The sequence below is a fragment of the Cuculus canorus genome, chromosome 13 (genome assembly GCF_017976375.1).
Source record: "Cuculus canorus isolate bCucCan1 chromosome 13, bCucCan1.pri, whole genome shotgun sequence".
Lineage (NCBI taxonomy): Eukaryota > Metazoa > Chordata > Aves > Cuculiformes > Cuculidae > Cuculus > Cuculus canorus.
In genome coordinates, this window is record NC_071413.1 from 15981490 (window position 1) to 16009333 (window position 27844).

General features: G+C 42.5%; 1 long non-coding RNA gene across 4 annotated transcripts; it reads left to right on the plus strand.

The window, feature by feature from the left end:
* Positions 1-27762, plus strand: LOC128853543 (uncharacterized). Of its 4 annotated transcripts, none has more exons than XR_008452144.1 (5): positions 1-131; positions 1501-1594; positions 2207-2326; positions 21095-21240; positions 25984-27485. It is a non-coding gene; the product is annotated as an uncharacterized LOC128853543 (long non-coding RNA). The 4 variants fall into 4 exon arrangements; XR_008452143.1 differs by lacking the exon at positions 1-131 and adding an exon at positions 27582-27762 and having other exon boundaries at positions 1119-1594; positions 25984-27220; XR_008452142.1 differs by lacking the exon at positions 1-131 and having other exon boundaries at positions 1119-1594.
* The last annotated feature ends 82 nt before the right edge of the window (positions 27763-27844 follow it).

The following is a 27844-nucleotide window of genomic DNA, read 5'->3' on the forward strand; positions in this document are numbered from 1 at the left end:
AGGAAACGGTGTAACGTGTTCTGCAGATGGATGTGTATCCCCATGCTGGTTTCAGCTCTGTACTGACACCAGTCTGCAATTCCGAAGAGGAAGAGAAAGCTGAGATTCACGTCAGTAGCAAAGAATGTCAGGTGATGTTGATTTAAAGAAAATGTTAATCAATCCAGATTTGCTTGGAGCTGGGCCCAAGTTCACTCACCACGCTGGTGAAACTTAGCAAATCTCCGTGTGAATCTGTTCTGTGTTTTGATGTTGTAACATGATCTGAAATCATCTGAGTTTCATGTGGTTTGTTGTGTGCATTTTGGAATGCTTGTGGGGTGTATCCAGGGAAGTGCAGAGATGCTGTGTTTCACGCAATGCAGTATAGTGAACAGTGTCTCACTCTTACTGACACTTACTGATACCAAACCGAACAATGGTTGATGCTGTCAGCATAGTTTTAAAAGAGGAGGCAATCACTGTTTGTCGGGGTTCTTGTGTCTGTGGTAGTCTTTATTTCAGACCCAAGAAAAAGGCTTCGAATTGTATCTTAAATAATGGTACCATGAATTTTGGATGGTTATTTGCTTTTTCCCTGTTTCTGGTAAATGTCAGTTTTTATAGTATAGGCACTGAGTGGTGAAGGGTGTGCTAGGATTCCAGGATGTGTCCTGGTTTGAAGGGTTATGTAGTGGAAGAAAAAAACTAGGATTTCATTTGAGCCTGTGGATGAACAACTTGAGTTTTAACTACATTCAGTTTGTATCTGAATTCGTATAGAGGTGTCCCCAGTGTCCGTAGCTGAATATAAAGTATTTAAGACCCATCTACCCCAATCAGGTCCAAAATATGATGGGATGACATTTTCTAATCATTTATTTCTAGTCATTTATTTCTAGTCCAAGCTGGAGCCCAGAGCAGTAGAGCTGTGTATGAAAAGCAAATTCTGATTCATTGGAGGATGCCAAACTTTTTATTCCATTTCAGACAGAGCAACAGAACTGTTTTGTTGGAATTGGGATTTTGGAGAGACACGCTGTTGGGAAGCACTGTTTGTTATTCTACACCGATTTACTGCCTCGTAATTGAGACACACTTGTAAATCACTGTTTTGAGAGGTGGCTTAGAGAAAAGGAGAAGGGTTGGTGGGTGGATAGGATGGGTCAGTGAGTGTAGTGTAATGGCCTGGTGTATGTACACGGTCAGACTGGATAGTTTAATTATCTCTTCTGGCTTTAAACATGAGGAATATCTGGAGAAGGAAAGTCTTCAAAAGGAATAAGGAAGAAAACAATGTAACAGGCTGGGATGTCTTTAATACTGCCATGGTCCCTCTCCCCTGACCCATCGAGCAAGCAGGGGTATGGTCACAAACTGAATGGTCCTATCAGTCCATTCAGAAGGACAGCAGGAAGGAGGAACATTCTGCCAATAATATTCAAGCCGAAGCTGATGTCTTTATTCTCCTCTAGAAGAGTTGTGTTTGCCTCTGCCTGTACCACTGTATGTTTCCACTAGGGCTGTCTCACTGATTTAACGTGACACCCTGAGCACCCCTCAGACGTCTTTGAGATTCCAGCCAGCATTGGAAGCAACAGCCCCAATAACGCAGGTAATCATAGCGGACCCCGTGGGACTGCGTTCACTACTTTTTAATTGATAATTCCAAGTTTCGGTAATAATTTTATTTCTTAATTACACAAGCCGTGTCATACCGATATCTAATGATTACTGCTGGTTTAAGTTTGCAGCCTGGGAGACTTCCCCCTCCTGACCATGTAATCACAATTTGCCTTCCAAATTAAGATTTTCTGAGAAAGAAAATGAACAAAACCTGCCCATTAAATCCGTTCCCTCCAAATAAAGGAAAGTAAATTTAATGTACTAAATTAGATAAGTGATTTTAATTAGCTGATCATTTCAGGAAGATCATAAAACATTTAAATAACACTGAAGTTATGTATATTTAAGCAGTTTTATGGAGAATTAAAGTCTTAAATGGTAAATTTGAAATGTAAATATTAAAGTCAGTGGAGGAATGTTAATTGCTCTTCCCGAGTTTCTCACACGGCCTGGGATGTTATGAGAGGTATCAAGAATTGCATTCATAATAATAATGTGCCCAATCAGAGCTTATTAAAGTCCTTGGAATTTTTCCATGGATTTTAGCAGTCACTGTACGAAAACAGCACTGCAATGCTTCTCTTTTTTTTCTTCTTCAAAGCACATCCTATCCATTTTACGCATGGTCCGAAGCGTGTGGTCTGGGACAGGCTTGTGGCTCTGGTTCTTCAGCTGAAAGATGGGGATATTACTAACCTCTCCTGTTTCGGATGCTGAGAAGGTTAATTAATTATATTTATGAAACCCTTTGAGATTCTCAGATGAAAGGTGGCTTTAGAATTGTTAGATGTTATTATAAGAAAAAAGAATGATTTTATTGCTTTGTGTTAATGGTTAACATCTGCACCACAAAACCTGCTCGATCACATAAAGATTCTGCTAAGCGTTTAATCCTAATTTGCAGGCTGATGCATATTCATTTTATTTAGAAGATTAATTTAGTCATCAAAGGTTAATCTGCCTCGGGTTTGTAATTAGAAGGAGCAGTGACTTGGCGTCTCTGGGCTCACCCAGGTTGCACTGGGTGTCCTGAGTGGGCAGGGCTGTTGCTGCCACCAGCTTCCACTGAATGTGAGCACGTGGAGAAGGCTTAGTTTTTGGAGAAGGTAAGTGGTGAGAGGTAAAAGCCTTGACTGGATCAAAGATCAAAAATTAAAAGAGACTCACAAGCAGATGAACAACCCACACAGCGAATCTCAACATACTGATTTAATGAATCCCTGGCAAGTTTACTTCATGAGGTGTCAGAGGTTTAAACAAGGAGATTTTATTTGTGTATGTAAAACTAATTAACAGATTCATAGTGCTCTGCTGTAGGAATCCTGCCCTTCTTCCAAAATTTTCTGATCAGCAGGTTGTAGAAAGTTTCTGAAATGAAAGATGGTGAGGCTTTCTGATGAAAATATGGATGGTAATTTTCAGCTGATGGTAGGAGACACTGTGAGAATGTTACCCAATATGACTTGTAGCTGCTTGTACCCCCAGAAATTAGGACTTTTGTGCTCAAGGCTGCCTCCTTTAATCAAAAGTCACTGAAGAAAATGTGGTCCTTGTGGAGAACAGAAATAAAGTTTCCTTTGCAGGCAAACCAGAAGGCACCTTTAATTACTGTTTATAAAGAAGCTGGTGCTCAGTGTGAAGGGTTATTAGTGGCATTGTGTTCTCTTTTGAAGTGAGGAAGAACAGTTACTGCCTCTTTGTCCTGTCCTCACCTTTTCCCTGCTGGGTGAGACATGAGGGTGTGCGCCGCATGCCACAGTGTGCCAGCAATGCTGTTGGACACGTTGATCCCCTTCCACAGACATCGGTCAGGTGAGAGGAGGACAGTGTGACATAGTTATGAGACATCACCTGGTGCCCTGCATTCATTTCTGGACTCCTCAGCACAGGAAGGACGTGGATCTGTTTGACCGAGTCCTAAAGAGGCCATGAAGATGGTCAGAGGGCTGAAGTACCTCCCATATGAAGCCAGTCTGAGAGACTTGGGGTTGTTCAGCCTGGAGAAGGCTGTAGGGAGCACTTAGAGCAGCTTCCAGTACTGAAAGGGGCTCCAGGGAACCTGGGGAGGGCTCTTGATAAAGGAGTGCAGGGATAGGATGAGGGGGATGGTTTTCAGCTGAAAGAAGGGAGAGTGAGATGGGATCTTATGAAGAAATGTTTTCCTGTGAGAGTGGGGAAGCACGGGCCCAGGTTGTTGCTCCATCCCTGGAGGTGTTCAAGGCCAGGTTGGATGGGGCTTCGATCAACCTGATCCAGCGGGAGGTGTCTCTGCCCATGGCAGGGGTTGGAACTGGATGGGCTTTAAGGTTCATTTCAACTCAAACCATTCTATGATTCTATGAATCTATAATTAGCAGGATTCTTTCCTCATGGTGTTAACATGTCTGTGCCAACGCTGCCAGTGGAGATCGGGGTGTCCAAGGGCAGCTGTGTGCCATGAGGATCTGCACACAGTGGGGCAGATGGGGTGGTTCAATGCGGTAGACAGGAGTGGGAAATGGCAGATGAAAATATAGCAAATGGAAAATTTGTCTTAAATATAGTGTTTTACCCAATGTGAAATCAATACACGCTGCAAAATAAGTACTGCAAATGAAAATCATGGTACTAGAATTTAGGAAGTTGACCAAAGTTTTACATTGCGTGCAGCTTGGCTTTGATTGAGTTCAGAGTCCAGAATCCAAGTTTTTTTTTTGCTTTTTTTCCCTAGCACAGTACTCACATCTCTGTAATGATTTGCCAGTTTTCCCCTCCTCTTTCTGGTGCAGAATCTCAAAAGCATCCAAGAAGTGATTTTGGAGACCATAAACAGTTATTAATCGGGAACAGCCACAAATCAAGTTATATGCCAGCTTGCCTATCAGAATAAAACCGAAATTCTTCTATTAAAACGTTGTATATTAATTATTATGAGGAACGATTGTCCTAAGTCTTTAACACGGGAGTTACTTGTTTGATAGCTGATAACTTAATTTTGTCTGGATGATTACAGCCATGGTGATTTGTCTTCTTTGCTTTCATTTTTGCTTGACGTAATGACTGTTCACTGATTTTTTTTGGACTTGAGGTGAACTTCTAATTTCATTGCTAATAAACTCAGACAGAGTGAAGTCTGTTGTGAAAAGCAGATTTACTATTTCCAGTTTAAGAGTCCGGAGAAGTTTTCTTGGTGGTTTGAGGGAAGGTAGAAGTGTTTTGGTTTGCTGATGTTCAAAGCCAGGAGCTGGTGGCTGGGTGAGCTGTTTTAAGTCAACTATAAGCACTTGTCACTCTCTCCTTTGCCTTGAAGATAACCAGACATGCAGTGAGAGTTCATGATGGCAATTCACTGCAACTGTGAAGAAAAAACACCCAAAACTTTGAGAATACACAGCCCTCTCAGCAGATATTGGAAAACAATGTTAGTTACTGTTGTATCATTTCTTCCCTTCCAGCCAGGAGACTGCAGGTGAAATTAAATGCACGTTTACCACAGATTTTAGACTCGTTCTTCAGTTTGAGTTGTCTCCTCAAACCTGAACCTTTAGTGTCTTCACTTGCATCTTAATCTTGACCTGATTTGTATGAGTGGTAGATAGCTATCACTACAACGTGGATGGTAAGCTTCATCTGTCATCCCTGCTGCTCTAATACTGATTCCAGTCAGCTTCCAGAGGAATGAGCCTGACCCACAAGAAGATATGAACTGTCAAGAAGACAAACCTTTTTCTCATCCACTTGAAATGTTTGTGGGAATGAAAGCCCTAAGTATTTAGCAGATTGTGTAATTTGAGAGGCACTGCAGGGTTTTTTTTTTACTTTATTTTTCTCCCTGCCTTTCTATTTTCTTTACTAAGTAAAGGGAAACCTTGCCTTAGGCCCTGTGTGCTTATGGTGGGGAAAGAATACCTACCAGGATCTCCATTATTGCTCAGGCCAGTATATATTGTCATTGCTCCTGTATTTGTAACAGCAAAGGGTGACTACTGTTCTTTTGAAAAATTCTGTTTGCAGAAAAATATCCTCTTTCTGCACCTTTTCCAAACTTAGCAGAGTGCATTAAGGATCCAGGCAGGTATGTGTGAGTTAAGTGAATGCAGCAGGGCTGATAGCAGCATGTGTGTAAGCACTGAACACGTGCAATAACAGTGCATTGCAGTAATGTACCTGAGCAGTGCGGCTCTGGGAATCAGGAGGAAGCAGAGGTGTCTTTAAGCCAGTTTGGCTTCTTCTCCCTTGCACTGTTTGGGAGCCAGTGCAGCCACATAGACAGCCCACTCTGGCTTGTGGTGGAACGCTGGAGCAGCAAATTTCAGATGTCCCCACAAAGGCCCCTACTTCAGCACTTCCGAAAGCCAGTTGGAGGGATTGCTTGCATCAACCACCAACAGAGATCTTCCTCTTCACATTCCAGCTGCAGAGAGCTGCACTGAGTCAGCCTTGGGTGGAGTGGGAGATCCTCCACCCAGATTGCCAGCTCAAGCTTGCCACTGGTTTATCTTGTGGTCTTGGGCAATGTTCTGAATTCTGCTGCTGGAAGACCTCAGGGTTAAACGCTTGAAGCAGAAGCCCACTCTGTCACCGTTTTGTGTTAACAACTGATGGCTGCTGTTGATGTCATGCACGGATGGGGACCCTGGAAGACCTGCGACTCTGTGTTGGCTGGGGTGCTTTACTTTTGGTACACAGAATGGCATGGCACAACGCTCTGGAATAATGTGGAGTATGGGAATATTCTCACTGCACTCTGTGGGGACATTCACATATGTGTGTAATGACAAGTCCCCTGTCTAAGAGCACATGAGAAAGTTCATGTTTGTGCACCATTGATTTTGTATTGGACTGTCCACAAAAGTCACAAATTAAGGCTTTTAGAGCAATCTTGGTGTTCCTCCCTTGTGCAGGATGGTTCTGAGGCAGGTTCTTGTTGACTAGGATAACCTAGGCTGTAGGTCCCTGGCAGTGATATCTGTCTCTCAGAGGAGTTTGCCAGCTCTGAGACTGGTTGCTGGGACATTCAAAGGGTGAGAAGTCAGGACCTCTGTTGCCTGGCAAGGCTTCTGCACAGCAGAGTGCCTCTCTTTCCCAGCAGAAAGGGCTGTGCTCTCTGCCTTGGCCCTGGCCTAGAGGCGCGTTGCCTTTACTGCAGTTTCCCTGTGGGCACAGGAAGGCATATTATATAAGAAACGGTTTTGCAACCCTATTTCTACTAATCATTGCCACTCCTACCATAATAACAGACAGATGCAATAGACACGATTGATGTTTCTGTTATTTTTCTGCTACAGTTTGCATGTGTTTCCCATTTAATTACAGTATATGAGTTTCACATCTCTCATTTTTTCCCCTTCTCACTTGCAAAGTTGAATTTGATATCCGTGATGTATAGATAGGCCTGTGGTAAGTTGTTTGATGCACTTTACACTCTGAGGTCAGAGTCTCTGCAAATCTTTAAGTGCTCTGAATACTTTCCAGTTTTGTTGGTGATGCAGCAGGATCTGGGATGCTGTGGTGTTACAGTAGTTCCTGCACAAGACAGAAGAGTTGTTTGACCATTTAAGGAAACTCTGATTAACAGTAACACCACCAAACCCAGTTGTAACTGTTTATAGGTTTCAGGGAACTCTGAGCCATTATATCTCAATTGCAAAGAACTTTGCAGAGGGTAAATGTTGAGGGTGATGTTTTGGGATGAGATGGATGCTCCCAGCTGAGAAGCAGTGCTGGAACAGAAACCAAGTTTTTGTGACTGATCAACTCAATGGGAAGCAGGTCTCAAAATTCCGCAGATTCATCCACTGCAGAAATGACATGTTTTTCAAAAACTGTGTAGATGCCTGCTTAGTTCACACAGAACCCCCAAAGGTTTTGAAGGCTTGATATATTCTATTGAGTAAATAACTGTAAATAAAACAGACTACTGAAAAAATCTTTAAATGTGCATTATACCATCCAGCTATGCTGTTTGGAAAGAGCTGTAGTGTTTGGGAAAAGTTGTACATGTTTATAACAATTGTGTAAATACATATTTACACATACTTTAATATGTACACAAAACAATCTCCATGGCAACTCCTGGGTCCCACCGAGCTTTACTAATCATGCTTTGAATACAGTATTTTTAGTAGCTTAAACACCACAACTAGACACAAGGAAGCTAATCATAGGGAAAAATGCTGATTTAAAGGGAGCAAGAATACAAAGATGTCTTTGAACCTAAAGGTCAGGACATGTAAAGTCATTTGCAGGTTACTTCTCCCACAGCCGTCAGTGGCAAAATATTGATTTCAGATGTATAGAATATACCTGTGTGAGGAGTGGATGGGGATTTGTAGATCACAGAGGCTTTTAGTACCTGGTTGTTCAGCCAGGTGAACGAAGAGACATTTCTCTTGCTGAGAACTCTCCTAGGTAATTTCCAGCTGGAATTTGAGCTAAGGCTATTACCACTAAAGGATTTTTTTTTATTATTATTATTTGTATGCCATCTGTGACCTGCAGATATTTTGGAATTCTGGATTTCTTAGCCTCAAATATTAGAGGCATTCAGTGTCCTAAATCCTATTCAGTCCTTGAAGACCAAAATCTGTTGTCACCTTTGGGCTTCACTGTTTAACATCGGTGTAGTGTGATACCTGATGGACAGAATATCTTTAGATAAGAAACTTCAGAGCAGGGACCTTGCTCTCCTGCTTGCCTATGATGTTATCAAGTGGTAATCCCTGTTAAGTAAGGATTAACAGTAAAACATGATCAGGCTGGTGAGGTATCTTTTTGGCTGCAGAAGAGATCTGGCAGAGTCTCCCTCTACCTGCCTTTGGGTCCTTAATAGACCTTCTTCACATAAGCCACTTCACCTGTGAGTGGGGAGGGAGCTTATGTGTGGGATCATCAGCTTCTTCCGCTGAGAAACATGGAACACTATCTAGGACTGAGACCTTGCCTGCATCCTAGAATATTGCCCTACAAAAGCATCTTTTAGTTGTAAAGCTCTAAACACAAGTTCTCTGACTTTGTATGAGCTGGAAAGTTGTTTTGGATTTCACTGCCTTGTTTTGTTACAAGCTAGGGAGCTTGGGTGTTGAGAAGCCTTGTCTTAAGCAATCCTCTTAGTTCCTGTGAGGTCGTTATATTTTAATCTCTCATGGGCAACTGGATCAGGCGCTGTGGGGCAAGATTTGTAGAGTCCTGTGATATCTAAAAAGCCCCTTTGCTGGCAGCACCATTTACTTTTTGGTTGTGCTGCTTGTTTTCTTATTCTCAACTCCTTGCAAATCTTTCCAGGTACTCCTCTGTCACTCAGATTTCTTCATCCGAATTGATAGGACAGAACATTAAAGATTCCTATATTTTTGGACAGCTGTCAATTTTACCAATGAAAAGCCTATCTTTGGATAGTTATCAGAAGCTGGAGCTGAAAACGTGCTTGCAGATACTGATGACATAGCTGTTTCTATTTGCTGCTTTCTCTTTTAATTCCAAAAAGTGATATTTTTTTTGGCAGTAGATATGAGAAAATATGTCAATGTGTGTAATTACATAATGCTGTTAGTTTCTGTCTTTTGACCGGGTGACTTAGTTGGTACAATACAGTTTGTTCATCCTTGGCTCTCTCAACTGCATGACACACACTTAAGCGTATTATTAATTAGGAGGTTAATATTTGTTACCAGGCTAATTTCCATGGGATCATATATTCTGCACGTCTCCAAACTCACGTTTGAATGTTTATGTATGCAAGCATGAAAAACCCACTGAATGATTTGCTAGAACTTTCTACTAAGCCTTAAAACACCTCATGCTCCATACATTTTCCTACTGGAGACCAGGGTTTTTGCCACGCATTTTATCCCCACCATGGTAATTGCCACAAACTAGGATTCGTCCCTATGAGTGGGCTTTGCACAAAGCTGCTTCAAATGTGCTTTCAACCCAGTTCTGAATACAAACCCATAGCATTAGCTTTGCTTTGATGTCCTAGGATGCATCTGCCTTCTGATCGGAGCAGTCTGACTGCACAGTGCACTGAAGAAATTGCATAATATTCCTACTGGTTTGGATTTTCACTCGATCTATATCAAATATCTGAATAATGGCTCTATAAACATCAGTGAATTTTTCAGTAGATGGCAGATTACTTTTTGAGAGAATATTCTACCAGAAACAGCGACTTGGAAACAGCAAATTTGTGGTATGAAAGGTGATCCTCGATTTACAGCCTATTGCCAAGAGATTGAAATAGCCTTGCAAATATTTTGGGCTCGGCCTTCAGTGAGCACTGACTATCCTTACCTGGAGCCTGTAGAATCGGTGGAGATGTGTTATTCGCTTTGGGTGTGTCAGACTTCTAATGCCTATGTCTGTGTGAGAGAAGTCACATAGCTCCTGAAAGGCTATTTTTTTCCCAAATAGGTCCATCCAACTCCAGTCTGTCCATTCTTGAAAACACTTCTGGCTCTGATGCGCTGCAGATTGCTGCAGCTTGCAGACAGTTGAGTTCTTTTCTTTCACCACGCTGAAGTTTAAAAAGGTTTCAGAGACACTGATTATTCACTTTGACTTCTCTTAGAGAACACACAACTTTCAGAGAAGATAGAGGGTGGCTTTATCTTCTTGTCTCCACTGTGTGGTTGTCACTTCACAGCAGGCGTGAAACCATGTGGGGACACAGCCTGGAAAATCTTATGGTCATGTAAGAGCAGCTCCATGCCAAGATCTCCACAGACCAATGTATTTCAGGGTCAGGTATGATCTGCAGTCATCTCAAAACTTACGTGAAAGTAAATTGTATTGCTGAGCTCTGCAGTCATTGACGTTTTTCCCCAGGTAAATGCCAGGACTACTGTGGAGAGAATTCCACCAAGAAGCCCCACATCTAAACACACTTGGAGCTGCTCTTCTAAGCTGGGATTTAGTAGTCCGGGTTCTAGGTGGCAGCATAGCCCTTCTCAAGCCCTCCAGTTCCGTGGGGTGCACCTACCCTCGGGCATTAACTGCGGGGAGACCCAAATTCCTTCTCACTAGGCTTGCTCTGGAAGCAGAGCTGGGGAAGGAGGGGCACTGTGGAGCTAACCTCTCCCTGCTGCTGTTGGGGTATGAGCTGGTGGCCATGCAAGGCTGTGCAGACACAGCAGCTCATTCATTTGTGCAGAAGTTGTGTATTTCTCTGTGCATCAGCTTCACTTCCTAAGGTCGGACTCTGCTGCACAGTCTGTCTGATAACAGCATATGCAGCTTCAGGCATGGGTGAACTCCTACCAAGCATTTGTGTATTGCCTACAACGTAGAGCCCTGCTCTTGTAAGAGACATCAGCATGCTGCTAATTATCATCATCATCATCATCATCATCATCATGATGATTATTATTATTATTATTTTAGCCAAAAGGTTGTGTTCCAAAGTCATAAGGCTTATCTTACGATATCAGAATTATTTGAATACAGCCATTTCGAAGTGTGACGTCTTAATTAATATATTGATAATATGTCAGGAAGGATATTTTGAACTTCTTTTTAAGCAGAAATTAACATTTTATCTGAAAATAGTAATGGAAAGAAAATTGCATGGCCCATTGAGGTATATAATTTAGACCTGATGATGAAATAATTGCTTTCCTCAAGCAAACCAAAGAAGAGTCCCTAATAAAATTTTACAATTTAGCTGCCACCAAGAATAAAGTCAGGAGCACTATATGAAATGAATTGGGTGTTTTAACTGAATCTTCTCTCAGGACAATAACTTTAATGTAGAGGCAGGGTCTGAGGAGGTCGCCTGCAGAAAACCCTCCTGGGGCATTTCAGAGGAGAAAGGGAATATTCTTCTCCCTCTCAGGTTCACTTCGTGTCCTAATATGTCTGAGGATGTGCATGGAAACTGTAATGTACAACCACCATTCTGAGTAGGGTTGAGATAACCAGGGTCATTAAGAAATCTCTGAGGATGATAGATTTAACCCTGTATGAACTTAAGGATCATATCCTGCTACTAATGCAAAGAGTAAGTCTGATTGATTGTAATTGTGACTGAACTAAAATGTCACTTACAGTTAGAATCAATTCTTTTTTTTTTTTTTTTAAATTCCAGCATTTCTTTCGTACCTGATGTCTACTGACCATAGTCTGTAGAAGTCTCTTCCAGATATGTATGAAAGAACACCTGGGTTTCCATGTATTTCTAGATCTTTGCCATATCTAAGATGGAATTTGCAGGAGTGAGGTGTGGTAATTCAGTGCAGGATCTGAAGTTAAAATACCTATTGAGAAATCACGACATTTGTCATCACAGGTATGTTCCTATCTCTGCAGCTTCTGCTGAGGCCCTTTGGGCAAACCAGGGTGTATCGGGACTCTTCCTGAGTACAAAGGATGATGCGTGCTTTCCAAAGAAGACGCGATGCTCCCAGTGATGAATGATCATTAGTGTTTTCGGCATGCTGCCTGGCAGCTGGGTGCACCAGGGCGAGTTATTCCACACAGGGTTTTGGGGAGTCCCTTGTTACCTGTAGGCAAGGTACCATGGAGAATTGACCTGCCAGTGTCAGTGTGAAAGATTCTGGACTGTTGGTGCTATAAAGCTCATTCTCTAAGCATTCTTAGATCTCTATCAAAGTGAACCAATTTAACCCTACCTGTAACAAGCGGGGAGGCTGCTTTGACTCCCCTTACCCAAATCCCACGCCCCACCCTATAGGAATGCCTAGGAGCCTCAAGCCTCAGCTCATGTTAAATTTTATAGCTCCACTAACTGGGATGTCATCAATTTGAACAACTACAAATTACGATGATATTAAAATACCCAAGCAGCACTTGCTGGAAGTCAGCAAGGACAGGAACGATCACATTCTTTGCTCTCCAATCATGGTGACCAGTTGCAGCTGAGATTTGTAATTGTTTTAGTCTTGAAAAGGATAATTACTCTACAACTTTGCCTGTTGTCTATGCCAGTGCTTGACAATCTCAGAAGGGTGCCTTTCCCTCTGTGCCTCTGGTTCTCTTTGTCAGTGAGAAACAGAACATGTGTGGTTCTAAGTGCTGCAAATCAAATACTGACATGATATATTAGCTTCTCTCCCCTGCCCGTGTGTTCTAAATACGGCTCTACTTTGAAACTAAGTGCACTACGGAATACTCGGTTGCTGTACATTGCTGGCATAGAGTTTATGAGTTGTTCCTGTTTGGTAGCCCTTGATTTTTAAATTCCTCCTGATCACAAGTAGCTCCTGATCACTAATCAGCTCCAAAAGAGCTGTGGTGCTGTGCACCTTCTTAAATGGCTGCAGTGGAGATAGACATCTGAACCCCTCATATAAGATAGACGCATGCCAGAAACACTTTACTCTGAGCAGGTTTTTTATTTTACTTTTTACATCTCTCACATTTACATCTGGTTCAACAGCACTGAAGGAAACTACATCTGATGTGATTGCGGGAGATCTATATCACACATCTCAAAACCTGCCAGAAATAGCATTCAAATACAGTTTTGGATAGAGTGGAAAAGGATTATTGGTATCAGATGTCTGGGCAGTGAGAAGTTAAGCTCCATCTCTGCTTAGTGTTTTTCATACAGAAAGAAATCGTAAGGTGGAATCCTAGTTTTCCTGTAAGCAGGGAGAGCTTTGTCATTGGTGTCAGTTTCCTCATGCACAGTAGCTGCCAAGGGCGAGCAATCCCAGCAGCAGCAAAGGCAGGCCCCGACGCAGCCCTCTGCAGGGATGAGCAGGGCTTGGGCTTGTTTTCCGGTGCGGATAAGAATCACAGCCTTCAGAGAGATCTCCAATATTTGGACTCACCAAAGGTCAGGGAAAGCTGGTTCTGGTGTGTGTCACTTCATTCCAGTTAATTTTCAGAGCACAAGTGAAGAAATACCTGGAGTAGAGGGGCAGAATCACCTCCCTTGACCTTCAAAGGCTTGGGAACATATTCAGCCACTTCAGTGTTAGCGTTTTGCCAAAGCACTTCTGCAAGTGGCCCGAATGCAGTTATTTCTGTACTGGGTACGTAAGATACATCATTGTGCAGAGTCCAGGGCTGTCTGAACAGAAAAACTAAGATTCCCTTTGTTATTAGGATCGTAATGGTTATTATTTTATCACTCTGGAGCCGTAATGAAGGACGACGGCCCAGGTGTGGTAGGCTCAGTAAGAGGACGAGCTGCAGCTCTTTGAAGAATGCTGCAATTTTGTCTCATTACTTGTGATCAAAATGCAGCACCAAAGGAAATCAAAAGCTGCTTCTGGATTCAGCAAGAGCTGAGGGTAGGCAAAAGCTCTCAGGAACTGCTCAGTGTTGTCAGGATCAGGCCCATAATGTGTAACTCCAGCCTAGCAAACTCATTTCCTTTGAAGCTTGGCTGAGTGTTACTACTACACATCAGCATGTTGCACCACACAGAGGATATCAAATTTGATGTCATTTTTTTTTCTTCCTTTTTCCCTGGGAACCTGTATATATCCTTTGGTAGCAAAACCAGAGAGGAATAAATTCTCCTCGATGTATTTACAAATGTGAGAAGCTTTTCAAGTTGTATTTGCAATTCTCTTTCTTGCAATGACCTCTGTTTTCATAATCCTTCATGGAATATCATGGTTTAAAGAGCTTTCTCTCCCTGCTGTTTTTGTTAAAAGGTTTTTGGTGTGATATTTGGAAAGTCAAATTTTGCATTTAAATGTTGTGTTTTCACAGATATAAATGAAAGAGGCCATATTTATCTTTTTTTCCCTCTTTTCCCTTTTTCTAAGAACATCAAGCAATTCCACTTTTCTGCATGTATTGACTAAACTGTGAGAGCATCCAGCAGCTTTAATAGCAAAGCAATTGTGATTACATCTTACTTGTAATTACATTTATTTCCTCAAGTATGTCCACAAAGGCAAGCGTCAGTTTGGTCTGCATAGGCATGTGCTAATGGCAGGAAAATCATCTGACAGCTTGACAGCAAGAAAAATAGCTTACAGTCACCTTAAGTCTTTCATGTCATGGACACTTGCAAAGACTCCGAGCACCTGAAATTTTGATCTCATGCTTTTGAAATCGATTGCATTTTGAGAGAGGGGGAATTTGTTATGTGCTGTGGATTTGCATCTAAATAATCAAAATAGCATGAGGTACAAATAGAAAGGTATGGGTGTGTGATCACAAACATGAACCCCTGGTGATACCACTCTCTGGGATGGAGATCCAAACAGCCATAGCCCTTCTACTTCGCTGTGTGATGGGCTGGCAAACACCTGCAACTGTGAGCACAGGCTGAGAGACTTGGAGTTGTTCAGCCTGGAGAAGAGAAGGCTCTGAGGAGACCTTAGAGCAGCTTCCAGTACTGAAAGGGGCTTCAGGAAAGCTGGGGAGGGGCTTTTGATCAGGGAGTGCAGGGACAGGATAATGGGGGATAGTTTTCAGCAGAAAGAGGGGAGATTGAGATGAGATGTTAGGAAGAAATGTTCTCCTGTGAGGGTGGGGAGGCCCTGGCCCAGATTGCCCAGAGAAATGGTGGGTGCTTCACCCCTGGAGGTGTTCAAAGCCAGGTTGGATGGGGCTTTGAGCAACCTGATCCAGTGAGAGGTGTCCCTGCCCATGGCAGGGGGGTAGAACTGGCTGGACTTTAAGATTCACTCCAACCCAAACCATTCTATGATTCTATGAAATAGAGAATCCTTGGTTACGTGATGGACTATAAGGCTGACTTATATCCCACATATAATCTCAATTTCATGGACTCTGTCTGTACAGGACAGTGCAGTTCAGAATGGTCTGTAGAGACACAAGCTGTTCCTGCTCAAACAGGTCTTGGCAGGCACTGTGTTTCTGGCACAAGGCGACCACAGTGATAAGCACTCTTATCACTTTTAACAGAAGTCTAGCAAGAAATTGTACAGTCTGCTTTATGGCAAAGTCGAGGTCACATTCATTTTTGCAGTGAAAAAGTTTCTAATTTGAAATAATATTATAGAATCATAGCATGGTTTGAGTTGGAAGGGACCTTAAAGCCCATCCAGTTCCAACCCCTGCCGTGGGCAGGGACACCTCCCATTAGATCAGGCTGCTCAAGGCCCCATCCAATCTGGCCTTGAACACTGCCAGGGTGTAGTTTTGTACTTTTGCTTTTAATTTCAGCCAGAAAGATCTTCAAAAACTGTATTCAAATGCATTCAAGTGAGCCACGGCTGTGGTAGATCCTGAATGCTGTCCTGGAAGAGTGAATATATCTCACTGTTCATTTAAGCCACAAACTCGGCCAGTTTGCAGCAAGATCTTCTGAAATCAGAGGTACATTAGTATCTTCAGGCTTGTCTGCTTGCCTGTCAAGAATCTTAAACAAATTACCATTTTCTCCATTGGAATAAGCAAGTGCCCAGCCAGAATAAGGCAGCTTTCTAAAGGCATGGCTTATCTGTATTAGATCTTTCCCAGATTTGTGGGCTCACACAGAATATTTGATTGCTGGTATTTCTAGGCACTAAGTACAGGAATTACGGCCACAGCTGTAGAGATTGTTACTGAAAATTTGTTCATAAGAAGGGAAATACATGAACAAATGTTTATCTGCACACCCAGTTCAGCCACTAATTGTACAATCTTGCAACTGTGTCCAATTTGATGTTTCTCTTGCTTAGCCAGAGAGGAAACGCTGCTTAATTTCCCCTGGATGATGAGATGGGCAGGCAGCAGGGCTGCATGGATATAAATAGATGGGGCTTCAGGATGCAGCTGGCAGTCATTGGGTTAGAGTTACCAGATGAGAAGTCAGTCAGCCTGCTGCATTCTGCTGAGTAATGAGGCTGGGCAGCTAAGGCAGCCCAACAAATGTTCATAGCATCAAAGCTGGTGTGCCCTCCAGGCAGTGCAGACAAAGGAACAGCACAGTAATAAAAGCCATTTTTTACCGGGTACATTGCTGCTGTCTGTGTGGGTAAGGCATTTTCCAATTTTCTTGGGGCATTAAAGCTCGTAGTGAGTGCTGGGCACTCTGTTGCTGGCATAGCTGTCTTTAAGGGCAATCCTTCAATATTTCAAACTGGAATTTGTGAGGATGGCCAAGATAGCCACTCCAGGACTAACCCCTCTTTCTTGTTTAGCTTTGGTTTTGGCCACTTTGTAGCTGTATTGTGTTTCTTGTTTCCTGTATCGAACCTCCCATTCAGCTAGAAATTTTCAATAGCAAAAGCACAGAGTAACTGTCTTTAGAGTTATTAAAAGTCTTTTTTCTCCCAGAAAAAAGCCTAAGCTTTCTCCTCCAAGTATTATAAGCAACAATGGGATTATTATTTGACATGGCAAGGAGAGGAGGAGGCTACAGAGGAATTACTATGGATACAATGAGAAAATTAAGGTGCATGATCTGTGTTAGACAACAGGAATGAGGCTTCTCTTCTTCCTAGAATCAAGCTCAATTGACAACATCTGAGCCCTCAGTGAGGAAAAGCAGAAGGCCGGACTGCAGTTTTGGTCTGTTAACTGTGACAGAATTTAGGGATTGCTGAGAAATCTGGCTTTAGAGCTGTATCTGGATTTGTGTTCAGTGTGTCTAAGAGTTTTGCTGGCTTCTTCCATTCTGCCATCTGAAAATGCTAATATTTAGGGGATATGCTTTTTCATAAAAACAACAACAAGGAAAATATTAACAGGGAACACATTTGAATCTACGGGAAATTACAGCTGTGAAGAGTGTTTCATGTTGTATTAGCAGAAGATTGAATGAGGCTTCATCCTATCTAGACTTTTAACTCCATGAAGAAAAGGAGTGTCTTTGACTCCAAGTACCTGCTTCTGAGTGCTACGGAATAGGTAATGAACAGGTATTATTGTCCATGTTGTATTCACTGGCCAGAGGACCAGCAGATACACTTCCCCTTCAGGGAGGCTGAGTCACACAGTGCTGGGAATCATGAATGTAAGGAATGAACTGTACTTGTCAACTGTACAGTTGACAATCTGCTATCCCAGATGGAGCGCTGCACAGCAGGACACAACCGTCTGACATGCAGGGCCTCTTTGGTCCTGCCAAGGATCCCGGTCTCTAAAATACAGGATGGTCTCTTTCTCCTCTTTCAGGAAGGGCAGTCAGTGTTTCAAAACTACTGTCCTGGGAAAAGCAGGCTGTAGAGCCAGCTGAGTCTCCACCTCACTGGCCACCTAGACCTGGCAAGTTCAGAGTGGGCAATAAAGCTGCCTCAGCTGCCAGGTGAATGAAGCTATGCTGAACTCCGTTTTGTTAGCTCTCTAGCGTCAGTCGAGTCTGGTTATTTCAATATTAAATTTGTAGCTTCATAATTTATATCCCTCCAGCACTATTGTGACTCACACTGAACAACCGGTTTACTCTCAGATCCCGCCCGTGTTCCTACAAATGTGGTTTAGTTTCTGACTCAGTTGATGTAGAGACAACATTGCTGTTGGAGAAGCCTTTCCATATGATTGCTTTGTCTGGTCAGAAGTCTCCCTAGACTTAGCAGAAATAGCAACCAAAAAATTCAGGTTACAGAATCATGGAATGGTTTGGGTTGGAAGGGACCTTAGAGCTCATCCGGTTCCAACCCCTGCCATGGGCAAGGACACCTCTCACTGGACCAGGTTACTCAAAGCCCCATCCAACTTGGCCTTGGAACACCTCCAGGGATGGGGAACCCACCATTGCGCTGGGCAACCTGGGCCAGAGCCTTCTCACTCTCAGTGGCATACATTTATTTCTAAGATCTCAATCTCCCTGTTTTCAGCTTGAAACCATTCCTCCTCATCATTTCCCTGCCCTCCCTGATCAGGAGCCCCTCCCTAGCTTTCCTGGAACCCCTTTCCATACTGGGAGGCTGCTCTAAGGTCTCCCTGGAGCCTTCTCTTCTCCAGGCTGAACAAGACCAACTCTCTCAGCCTGTCCTCATATGGGAGGTGCCGCCGCCCTCAGATCATCCTCATCGCTTCCTCTGGACTTGCTGCAACAGTTCCGTATCCTTCCTGTGCTGAGGACTCCTGAACTGAACAGAAGGCTCCAGATGGGGCAGAATCAATGCTGACCATGCTGCTTTGGATGCAGCCCAGGACACCATCGTCTTTCTGGGCTGCAAGTGCACATTGCCAGCTCACGCTGAACTTCTCATCCACCAGTACCCTGAACTCTTTAGAGAAATCCTTTACTTTATAAAATGTATAAAATCAGAGATAATCTTTGCTGCTGGATTTTCTGTGTGAGAGCAGGGAAAGGTGATTTTGAACTCAGCAGCTTTGCTGTGTTGGTAGACTCAGCCCAGCCACTGCACTGGAGCAGCCTACCCTGAGAATGTGGGAGTGAGGACTGTTCTCATCAGGATTGCATGCCTCCCATTTTCCATGCCCACAGGATGGCATCACTTCAGAGTGTACTCATATCCGCTTAACTGGCGTGCTCTGGAGTTGGCAAAGGTGTGAATAGACCTGATCTGCCTCAAACTAACAAATTCCCCTGTGCGTAGAAATAAAGCAAACCTCGGAAGGGGGAAAAGGTCCTCCTTCTGAAATGATCAGATGCTATAATGCAGTTTCTTTGAGCCACGTTCTATTGGGTAGACAGCTATTGATGTGGTCCCCATTGTGACTCAGGTATTTGGTCTATTCATTATTTTAATTTATATTGTTTATGTAAAGCACCTAGAGGCCTGTGATAAGCAAATTTCACCGAATACAACAAACCAGCTTTAGTAGGTCAATTAGCGTTCTCCAAAGATTGTGTATTTTAAGCAGGGAGTTTCACAGTTTTGTTGTCTGAAGAGAAAGGGGAACACCAACCCCGCCCCTCTGATAACATGTCAAATATCAACTCTAAATTAGGATGTTACTTGTTCTTACTGAAACTGGGAATTCGTTGTATGAGCTGAGTAATCACAATGCCGTGCTCTGATTTCATTTCTGGAGATCATCCAAAGAAACCAGCCGGATTTTACCTACTGGGAAGAAACAGGCAAATACAGTCATGTCTGTAATGTGTGTACACAGTACATCAGCACTTTCCAGGTTCCTTGCTAAGTGCAGCTTAAGAATGTTCAAAGATACAGACAGAGAGATTTGTAAAGAGACCTATCCAATGTTTTCCTAGTGTCCACTGTTTGCTTTACAGCTGTAAACTCAGTAAAACTCGGGTGTACCAAAACATAGAAAGTAATTTCTCAGTAATAGAAACGCAGGCTGATGGAAGTTGTTCTTATGGTGAATTTATTTTAGAATCAAACATTATGAGCTTCCTTCTTCCCCTGCTTACACAACTTCTAGCTGAATTGCCCCCTTCCCTTCACTTGGTTGGCCTTTTTAAGGAGTCCTTTGAGATACTTTTTTCTTCTGCTTAAGTTTTCTTCAGTTCTTTCACCTTGTTTCTCTGCTTGAACCTCTTTCCTCATTCTAGGTATCTTTGGACTATGATTTTTTCACTACTGAGAATCCTAACATCAACCCAATTAATTAGGTAGCACTGCCTCAGCGAGACAATATAACATTTACGTTTTGTGTGCTGTGCTAAGATTGTCTTTTTCATCTCAGTTCACTAAGATCAACTTGGTTGGACATTTACCTTTATAATTCCTTGACTGAGTAAGTGGCCTAATTTTCACTCATAGTTTCACTGACTTCTGTTTCCTTACTGCAGAGAGCCTGTGGATGTGTTTCTGTTTTGCTAACCTAGGCTTAAACTTCACATCATGCTCTGCCTGTCCAAACCATGTGTGCTGTCTTTCTTGATGGCCTGCCTAGGTCTGTTCTTCCTGGTGATTGTAGTTGTGATGCTGACTTTCCTAGCAATAAACCTCAGAATCTTGATTTTGGGGGTTTCTTTTTGGCTAAGTTGGCTCTGACCAAAGGGCACTGAAGAGGTGTGTTTGGCTGGCAGAACGGCTGGGAGAGGGGAACAGGGAGCAGCAGGATTGCTGGTCTCTTGTGTTCATCATTCAAGGACCTGGGTAAAAGCCTAATACACACAGAAGTGGAGTGTGGGAAGAAGTGATCAGAGGTTGAGAGACCAGAGTTACTGGAAGTTTGCCTTGGACAGTTTGCTGTAGGTGGTCAGAGATGCCAGTGATTCCGGGACCTTCAGCTGGGTCCAAAGAGGTGATAGAAGTTTTGGACTGCAATTGATTTTGATGTCTTCAGTGGTGATACAAAAAAGGATTCTTAATGAATCAGTGAAATTAGCACAGCTCTTGTTGGTCAAAGCAGAAAACCAAGCTGAAGACAGAAAAGGCCCAGAATAACTATATTAATGAATCAATGTGAAGTATTAGTTTTTCCACGAATTAAGGGACATAAATATCTAAAGCAGTTCTCACCCCAAGAAAACCATTTGATTATTTGCCCTTGCTTGCTGATGGTGTTCATCAGCTGAGGCACACAGTGAATATTTCTCTAAGCTAGGACTTTCCCATTACTGCTGTAGTAATTCTGCTTCCTGCCTCATTTGTTCACCAGTCATGCAAAAAGTGTCATAGACTGCGTTGCAATCCAAAGATTCCATCTCTACTGAGAATACATAAGTAATTTTGGTTTGTGATTGCTTTAGATTCTGAGAGCTTGCCCTTTCCTGATGCCACAGAAAGTATCCTTAAAGACATTGCATGCGCCATACAAGTGGGAAGTTTGGGTTTGGTGGTGGCTTCAGAACTTAATGATTTTCATCAGTGATGAGAACCAAACCAAGAAAATCAGGTACGTGACAACCAGCCTTAACGACATCGGCTACATCCAATTGCTATTATTGATAGACTTTTAATCCTGGAATGTAAAATACCCAGGTCAAAACAAAAGTGAGAACCAACTACCATCCGAAATCTATTGAGGCTTTGTCTAATTTTTTTTTCCTGGGATATAATAAAGTAAACATAGTACGAAATGCAAAAAGGCTACATTGAGACATATAATATTTGAAGGTTTAATTCATTTTTCTAGTGTATAAGACATAAGGCTATTAAATTTTTAAAGCAGTGATCTCCTGAAGTCCCTACTTTATGAGGGCTTTCTTCATAAAGATAAATGGTTTCCTTGCCAAATCAAATGCAGATTTGAAGCAAATTAAGTTAATGTTCAATGGTACAAGGTAGAATGGATGGGGGAACTGTTTTATTTTGCATTGTAATAACCATATACACCTAAATCAATAGCTATGGAAAAAAAGGCAATAATATCACGTAACTGCAGGAAATGAAATATAGTGAGATGAAGGGGGAGCGGGTTGCAGAATGAAAGGATTTGTATTGGAATAATGACATTTCATTAAAAAGGGAAGGAGTGCTATTGAATATAAGTCCATACCAGTAAGTTCTATTTCTTATAATAACACTTGAGATGAGTTAAAGTTGCCCAAGTATTGTGATAACGCATCTCACTGGATTTCTTTCTAATATTATGCTGTAATTTTATGTGAAAAGAAAAATTTGAAATGTTAAAGAGGCAGTGCATGTTTTCAAAAGTGCTTTCTCTTTCTCCTAATGTTTCATTTCACTTGTTATATTATCCCCTGCTCCTGCAGTGGAACCAGGAGGAAGTTTATCAGTATCATTCTTCTGTAAGCTCGTCTTAAAGAAACAAAACAAAATGTGAATCTGGCAGTGGTGAAAGGTATTGGATTGAGAGTGCTGGGGATTAAAGCCCTCTCTTTATCCTCAGCACAGGCTTGGGCTGGTGAGTATCAGTCCAGGTGGATGGTGGGATGGATCTGTTCTCACTGTAGTAGAGAAGATCAGATTCTCAGCTGGTTTAAACCAGCAGCAGCCAGTGCCAGTACACTGGTTAATGCTACTGAACAAGGCTGATTGCATCTTGTTCAAAGTATCTTAGAAAGAAATCCTGCTTCCCCTGGAGTCGGTGGCAAGAATCCTCTTGATTTCAATGAGATTGGAATTTTAACCTTGATCTTTGTGTGCATCACCCCTGAAGTATTCCTGAAAGGCCTGCTAGGTAGAAAGGAAATATTTCTTGTGCTTCACATCAGTCATTTCCCTCAGTCACTTTGTTCTGCTGCGATGGCCCACAAAGGGACTGGTCCCGCTGACTGGGCAACTCTGAGATATTTGTGGCTGTTAGAAATGAGACTGAGACTGTGCCATCTATGCCCCACGGGTCAGATCAAGGGGAGGACCTTAGAGAGACAAATTCATTTTGTTCCTTTCCATGAAGAGTATTTGCTGAAATAGGAACTTGGGTGTCAGTGTGTGGGCATCATGGTTGAACCTCTGCTGAGCGATCATCTGGAAAACCACTTGCAGCATTAGGAGGTTTGTGGGATTGTGAAGGACGGACTAATGGTGTCATAATGTCTTTGTATCAGTGATATAAACATTTTGGAACAGGAATGTCAGACAGCTGTCTCAAAGCCTCTCTCCACCATTCTTCATACGGTGTGTGCAGAGTACAGGGAATGACTGATATGCTTTTCAGCAGCTTTTGAACCCTATCATTTCATTCAAAACATGTCATAAAAATGCCATGGCAGCAGGGTTTGTAAGAGAGAGCAACAGAGCTGGGCCCTGATTTGTTTCTTGTGGAAGAGAGGCTGTGGAACTTAACTGTGATTTACAGAGGTGTTCATTGTTGGGCACAGATCATGATTATGAGAACATGGTATATCTTGGTATCATTCTCATGCCGTAACATCAAGGTTTCTGCTTCTTGTGGTATATTTCTGGAAATTATGGAAATCAAGTAATAATTCACTTAGATTTCCTGGGCTGATTATACAAAATTGCCATGTCAAAAATGCATGAAAATTCAGAGGACATTTGAATAAAATTTGGCTTTTCATTTAGAGCCTTAGACATTTTTGCATCCTGTTTCCCCATCATAGAAGAGACATTTTGATGCAGGGTTAGTGAGTATGATTCTTTGAGCAGACATGTGAACAATCCCCTGGGATGGATCTTGTCCAGGTGTACGGAACTCTACATCACAGTGTCCCCAGCACCGTTTGCCTTTGTGCTTGTTCCTGCTTAGACCTTGCACAACCAGTGAGCTGTCCCCTTGTGCTGAGCCAGTGAGGGAGCTTACTTTGAGTTATTATTTTAGTCATTGAATGGTAGAATCATGGAATGGTTTGGGTTGGAAGAGACTTTAGGGATCATCCAATTCCAATCCCCCTGCCACAGGCACGGACAACTCCTACTGTATCAGGTTGCTCCAAGCCCCATCCAACCTGGCCATGATCACCTCCAGGGATGGAGCAGCCATGACTTTTCTGGGCAACGAGGGCCATGGCCTCCCCACCCTCAGAGGAAACCATTTCTTCCTAGTATCTCATCTCAATCTCCTTTTTTTCAGCTTAAAACCTCCCCCCGTCCCTCCCCAATCCTGTCCCTGTACTCCCTGATAAAGAGCCCTTCCCCAGCTTTCCTGTAGGCAAAAGACATTTGTTTTAATAAGGATAGGGCAAGCTTTCTCAAGCAAATTTTAGACCACATTCAATTTGAAGAGTTTCATCCCTAACAGCACTTTAAAACCATACATAACTGTACTTGACATCATCTCAGTTGCTTAGCCTGCTTCCAAGTAAGATCCAAAGATGACTTCGTTGAGCAATTCACCCTCTCAGAACAGCTTATTGTGAAAGTGGTACCCACCTCTATCAGTGGGAACTGATCTCATTGTACTGCTGAATGGTCCATGGTTCTTCTGGATTCATACTGATACCTGGGTACATCCTGGGCAGTGCTTTTCAGGCAAAAAGTATCCATTTCAGCAATGCTACTTATAGTCTTTCCTTTTCTGAGTTCCTCAGCTAAGGTGTCACTAGATTTTTGCCAAGTGGCCAGGGGAGACTGATGGCATCAAAGGATTCATCTCTCTTTCTGCTTGGGAAATAGGGGAGATGGATGCTCAGTAGAACTGAACATTTTTGTAAAAATAGTAAGAAGAAAGGCAACTAAATATATCCAGGTTTTCATGTAAAGTGCCACAGGGCATTTCATTTTAGAATATGTACAATTAATCAAGCTCTGATTTGTGCATTGCTATCACATTTTCTGCTCACTGTTTCTTCTCGATAGGACACTTGGGATGTGATCCTTTCAAATTGCCTTTTAATTTTACTCCCCATTAAATTAATTATCGACCAGTCCTAGAATCTGAACCACTCCGGCCAAATGTTCATGGATTTGTCATGTATGTTTACCAGTAGAATTCATAAAGCACATTGTGCTGTAAATTGTGTAAGTCAATTGGAGAAAAGAAACAGTCCTGCATGGTTTATCTAAATAATAAGCACAGTTTTAATGGTAAACATTCCCTCTGAACTTTCCAAGAACATCTTACAGCACTCAAAAATTTACTGCAGGAATTCTTAGATAGTGATTTTACATAATGGCTAAATGTAAGAATACCACTCTGTTGCAGGAACAGTAAAAAAAAAGATGAAATATATTGAATAAAGATTTTATTGTGAGTTATTTGCTCAGCTCTGTAGCACCATCAATTTTTTCTCCCTATATAAAAATAATGAAGTCAATAAATGTGTTTAGGTGACCTCTGAGACTTAGAAAAAGGATGTTATGAGATGGGTGAATAATGGATACAGTATTTCGTTCAGATGCTGAACAGCTGGATTAGACAATGCTGGCATCCCGGTTTGTACTACTGATGCTAACGTACATTAGGGTTTAATTACATAGATATCTTATCGTATTGTGGGAATGTGGAGAAGATTCCTGGCCTGTCAGCGCTTCTATCCCACACACCTATGAAACTTCCTAATGTGTAATTGCAAGCAGTAAAGCTGGAGCTTGGTGACCGGAATGGGAGCCTGCGGACACGTCTGCCCAGCCGCTGCTGACAGCCAGCCTGGTGGCAGAACTGGGCTGCACCCTCTTTCCAAAACCCATTGGGCCATCTCATCCTAATGGTGTCAGCAGGCATACAACCGAGGTATAAATGGTTACTGGATTCTTTTGGAAGTGTAGATTTTGTTGATGAACAGCTGGACTCTATTCCAACCCTGTCCCTGTGGGCTGTTAATTGTTCTGTCTCCTTTCCAAATGAATGGTCCCAGCTTGCTGCACATCACATCAGACACTGGCAGAGATTTGTCGTGATGTGGAATTGCTTGCATACCTTACAGAAGCCTCCCATCAATCCCAGAATCCAAGCATGTTACACTGTGTGCTTCCCTGAGATGGGTGGTGCTCCTGTGAAGTTACCTGCCTCTGTACCCACCCTGTCATCCGTGTTGAGTGCTTGCAGAAACCAGGAAAATATTTTTCAAGGAAATACATAAATTAGCCCTTTATGACTAATCCTTATGTAGATTTAATATTTATACCAGTTGGGCCTTTTTCCTTTGCAGGATGAGGAAAAGGAGAGGAATTGTGCATTAGTATCAACAAGTAACAATATGATGAGAATTCTGTGTTAGCTTAACTCTATCTTCTGTAAATTTTCTCTGAGTTGTGTTTATTTTCTTTTCAGCCCAACAGCTGGTCAAAAGGAAGTGCACACCTTGTCTGCTACTGACCGACCTCCTCTGTAAATTGGCTGAGAGTGTGTGATTTGCCCTGGAGCAGCTTTTTGAAGTAATTGCTGTACATCAGTCAATAGATCTGCATTAGCAGCACCTTAAAAACTGCAATAGTTTGGCAAATGTTGCACTCGATTATATGTTATCTCTTTTAAGTGCCATTGGTTTAAAACGTGAGAAAATTATCTGTTTTTGAAAACAGATTGGTAGTGCTTTGATTGTGCAGCTTTTGATTTAGAGGGCTTTATGTATTCATTCAGCAGACGTTTCCTCTGTACCTGCAAGATCCTGCTTATTGAAAAAGTGCTTTCAAGATGTTGCTCCATAGACTGCTCACGTTGAAAAGAAGATTATAGGAGGATCCTTTTGACTTGTGTATGTATGTCACTGTTGAGACACGACACGGTGATGTGGAAGCAAGTTTCTTTATTGAAGTTCCATGGCTGGCCGGCGCGCTCTTGATCTTACACGCGCCTCTTATACCCTTGATTAACACACGCGTCTCCGCATGATTGGATTAGCTTATACAGAAACAATCTGTGAATGGGTGGTACTACTTTCATACATGGTCCTATATTGTCTGCCCACTTCCCATCCCATGAGCTCCTTCTGGGCGCATTAAGCAGGGGTCCTCAGCCCGCTGTGGACCCCCACATATGTAGGATCTCTTCTGAAACAAACTTGGGACCCCTCTGGGCTGGCCCTGCAGCTCTGTGCTGTGTTTTCTCTGTACGCTGACCCTTTGCTGTGGTGGTGGTGATGCATAGCACTGCTTTTAGTGCTGGAAGGAAGGGAGAGTTTATGGTTGTAGGCAAGGGGTGGAGCTGGCTGCACAGAGGGTTTGCTTAGAGGTGAGGGAAATGTCAGTCAGAAGAGCAATTTGAATATCCATTTCAGCCCAAGTCATTCATGGCTGTCAGACTCAAATGGCTGTTCAGCTCTTTCACCAGAATGTGTGGATGCTTTTTTGCCCCAATCAATTCTTTGCCCCTTTGAATTCCTGCTCACAGAGTCCAGCCTCTAGGGATTTTTTTTTAGGAGACGGAATATCATTTCAGTTCTGCCTTTGTCAAATTTTGTGGGCTTGCTGCTCTGTGTTTCTGTTTTCTTTTCAAAGTAAGCCTGCCCTTTGAAACTGCAGGGAGACCAACTCCAGCAAGGCTGGCTGCCATGAGGATGCTCTCAGAGGTACATCTAGGAGACTTTGCTCCTTCATATTCAGATACCGAAGTCCTCTTGTTCATTATTTGTATGAATAATTATATTATTTTTTGAGTGGTGTAGAAAATGTAATCAAAATTGAGAATAGTCTTAGACCATGCATAGGTACCAGCTTTGACAGTGCTGACCAGTGTAGGCCCATCGTTTCACAATGAACCGCTCCTGCCCTCCTGGTTAAAGGAAAAAAAAGCTGGGGATTAGGTTTTTATAAAGAACTGTAATTAAGCAATCATAACAGCCCTTTAAATAAATACAGCTTGCACTTTCATTCTAATGTATGCTTCTGATGTTTGTTTAACTTTGTCTCTTTTTCACCCCGTTGTAACAGAACAGAAACTCTCCCGCAGTCTTTCAGAATGCTCCCACGCCTCCTGCCTGTCACAGCCTGGGCGCTGCTCATCAGAGCCCGAGAGCCTCAAGTTGGCAGGATGCCTCATTTTGTAACCCACAGAGGAGAAGTGGCTTTAAGCTGAAAATCTAGCCATTTAGAAAGATGTGTTGTTTTGCCCACTGCCAGATCAGAATCTTTTAAAGCAATTAAAAGGTTATTGTGATCAGCAATCATGTATGTTCATCTCAAGCCTCAGCTGT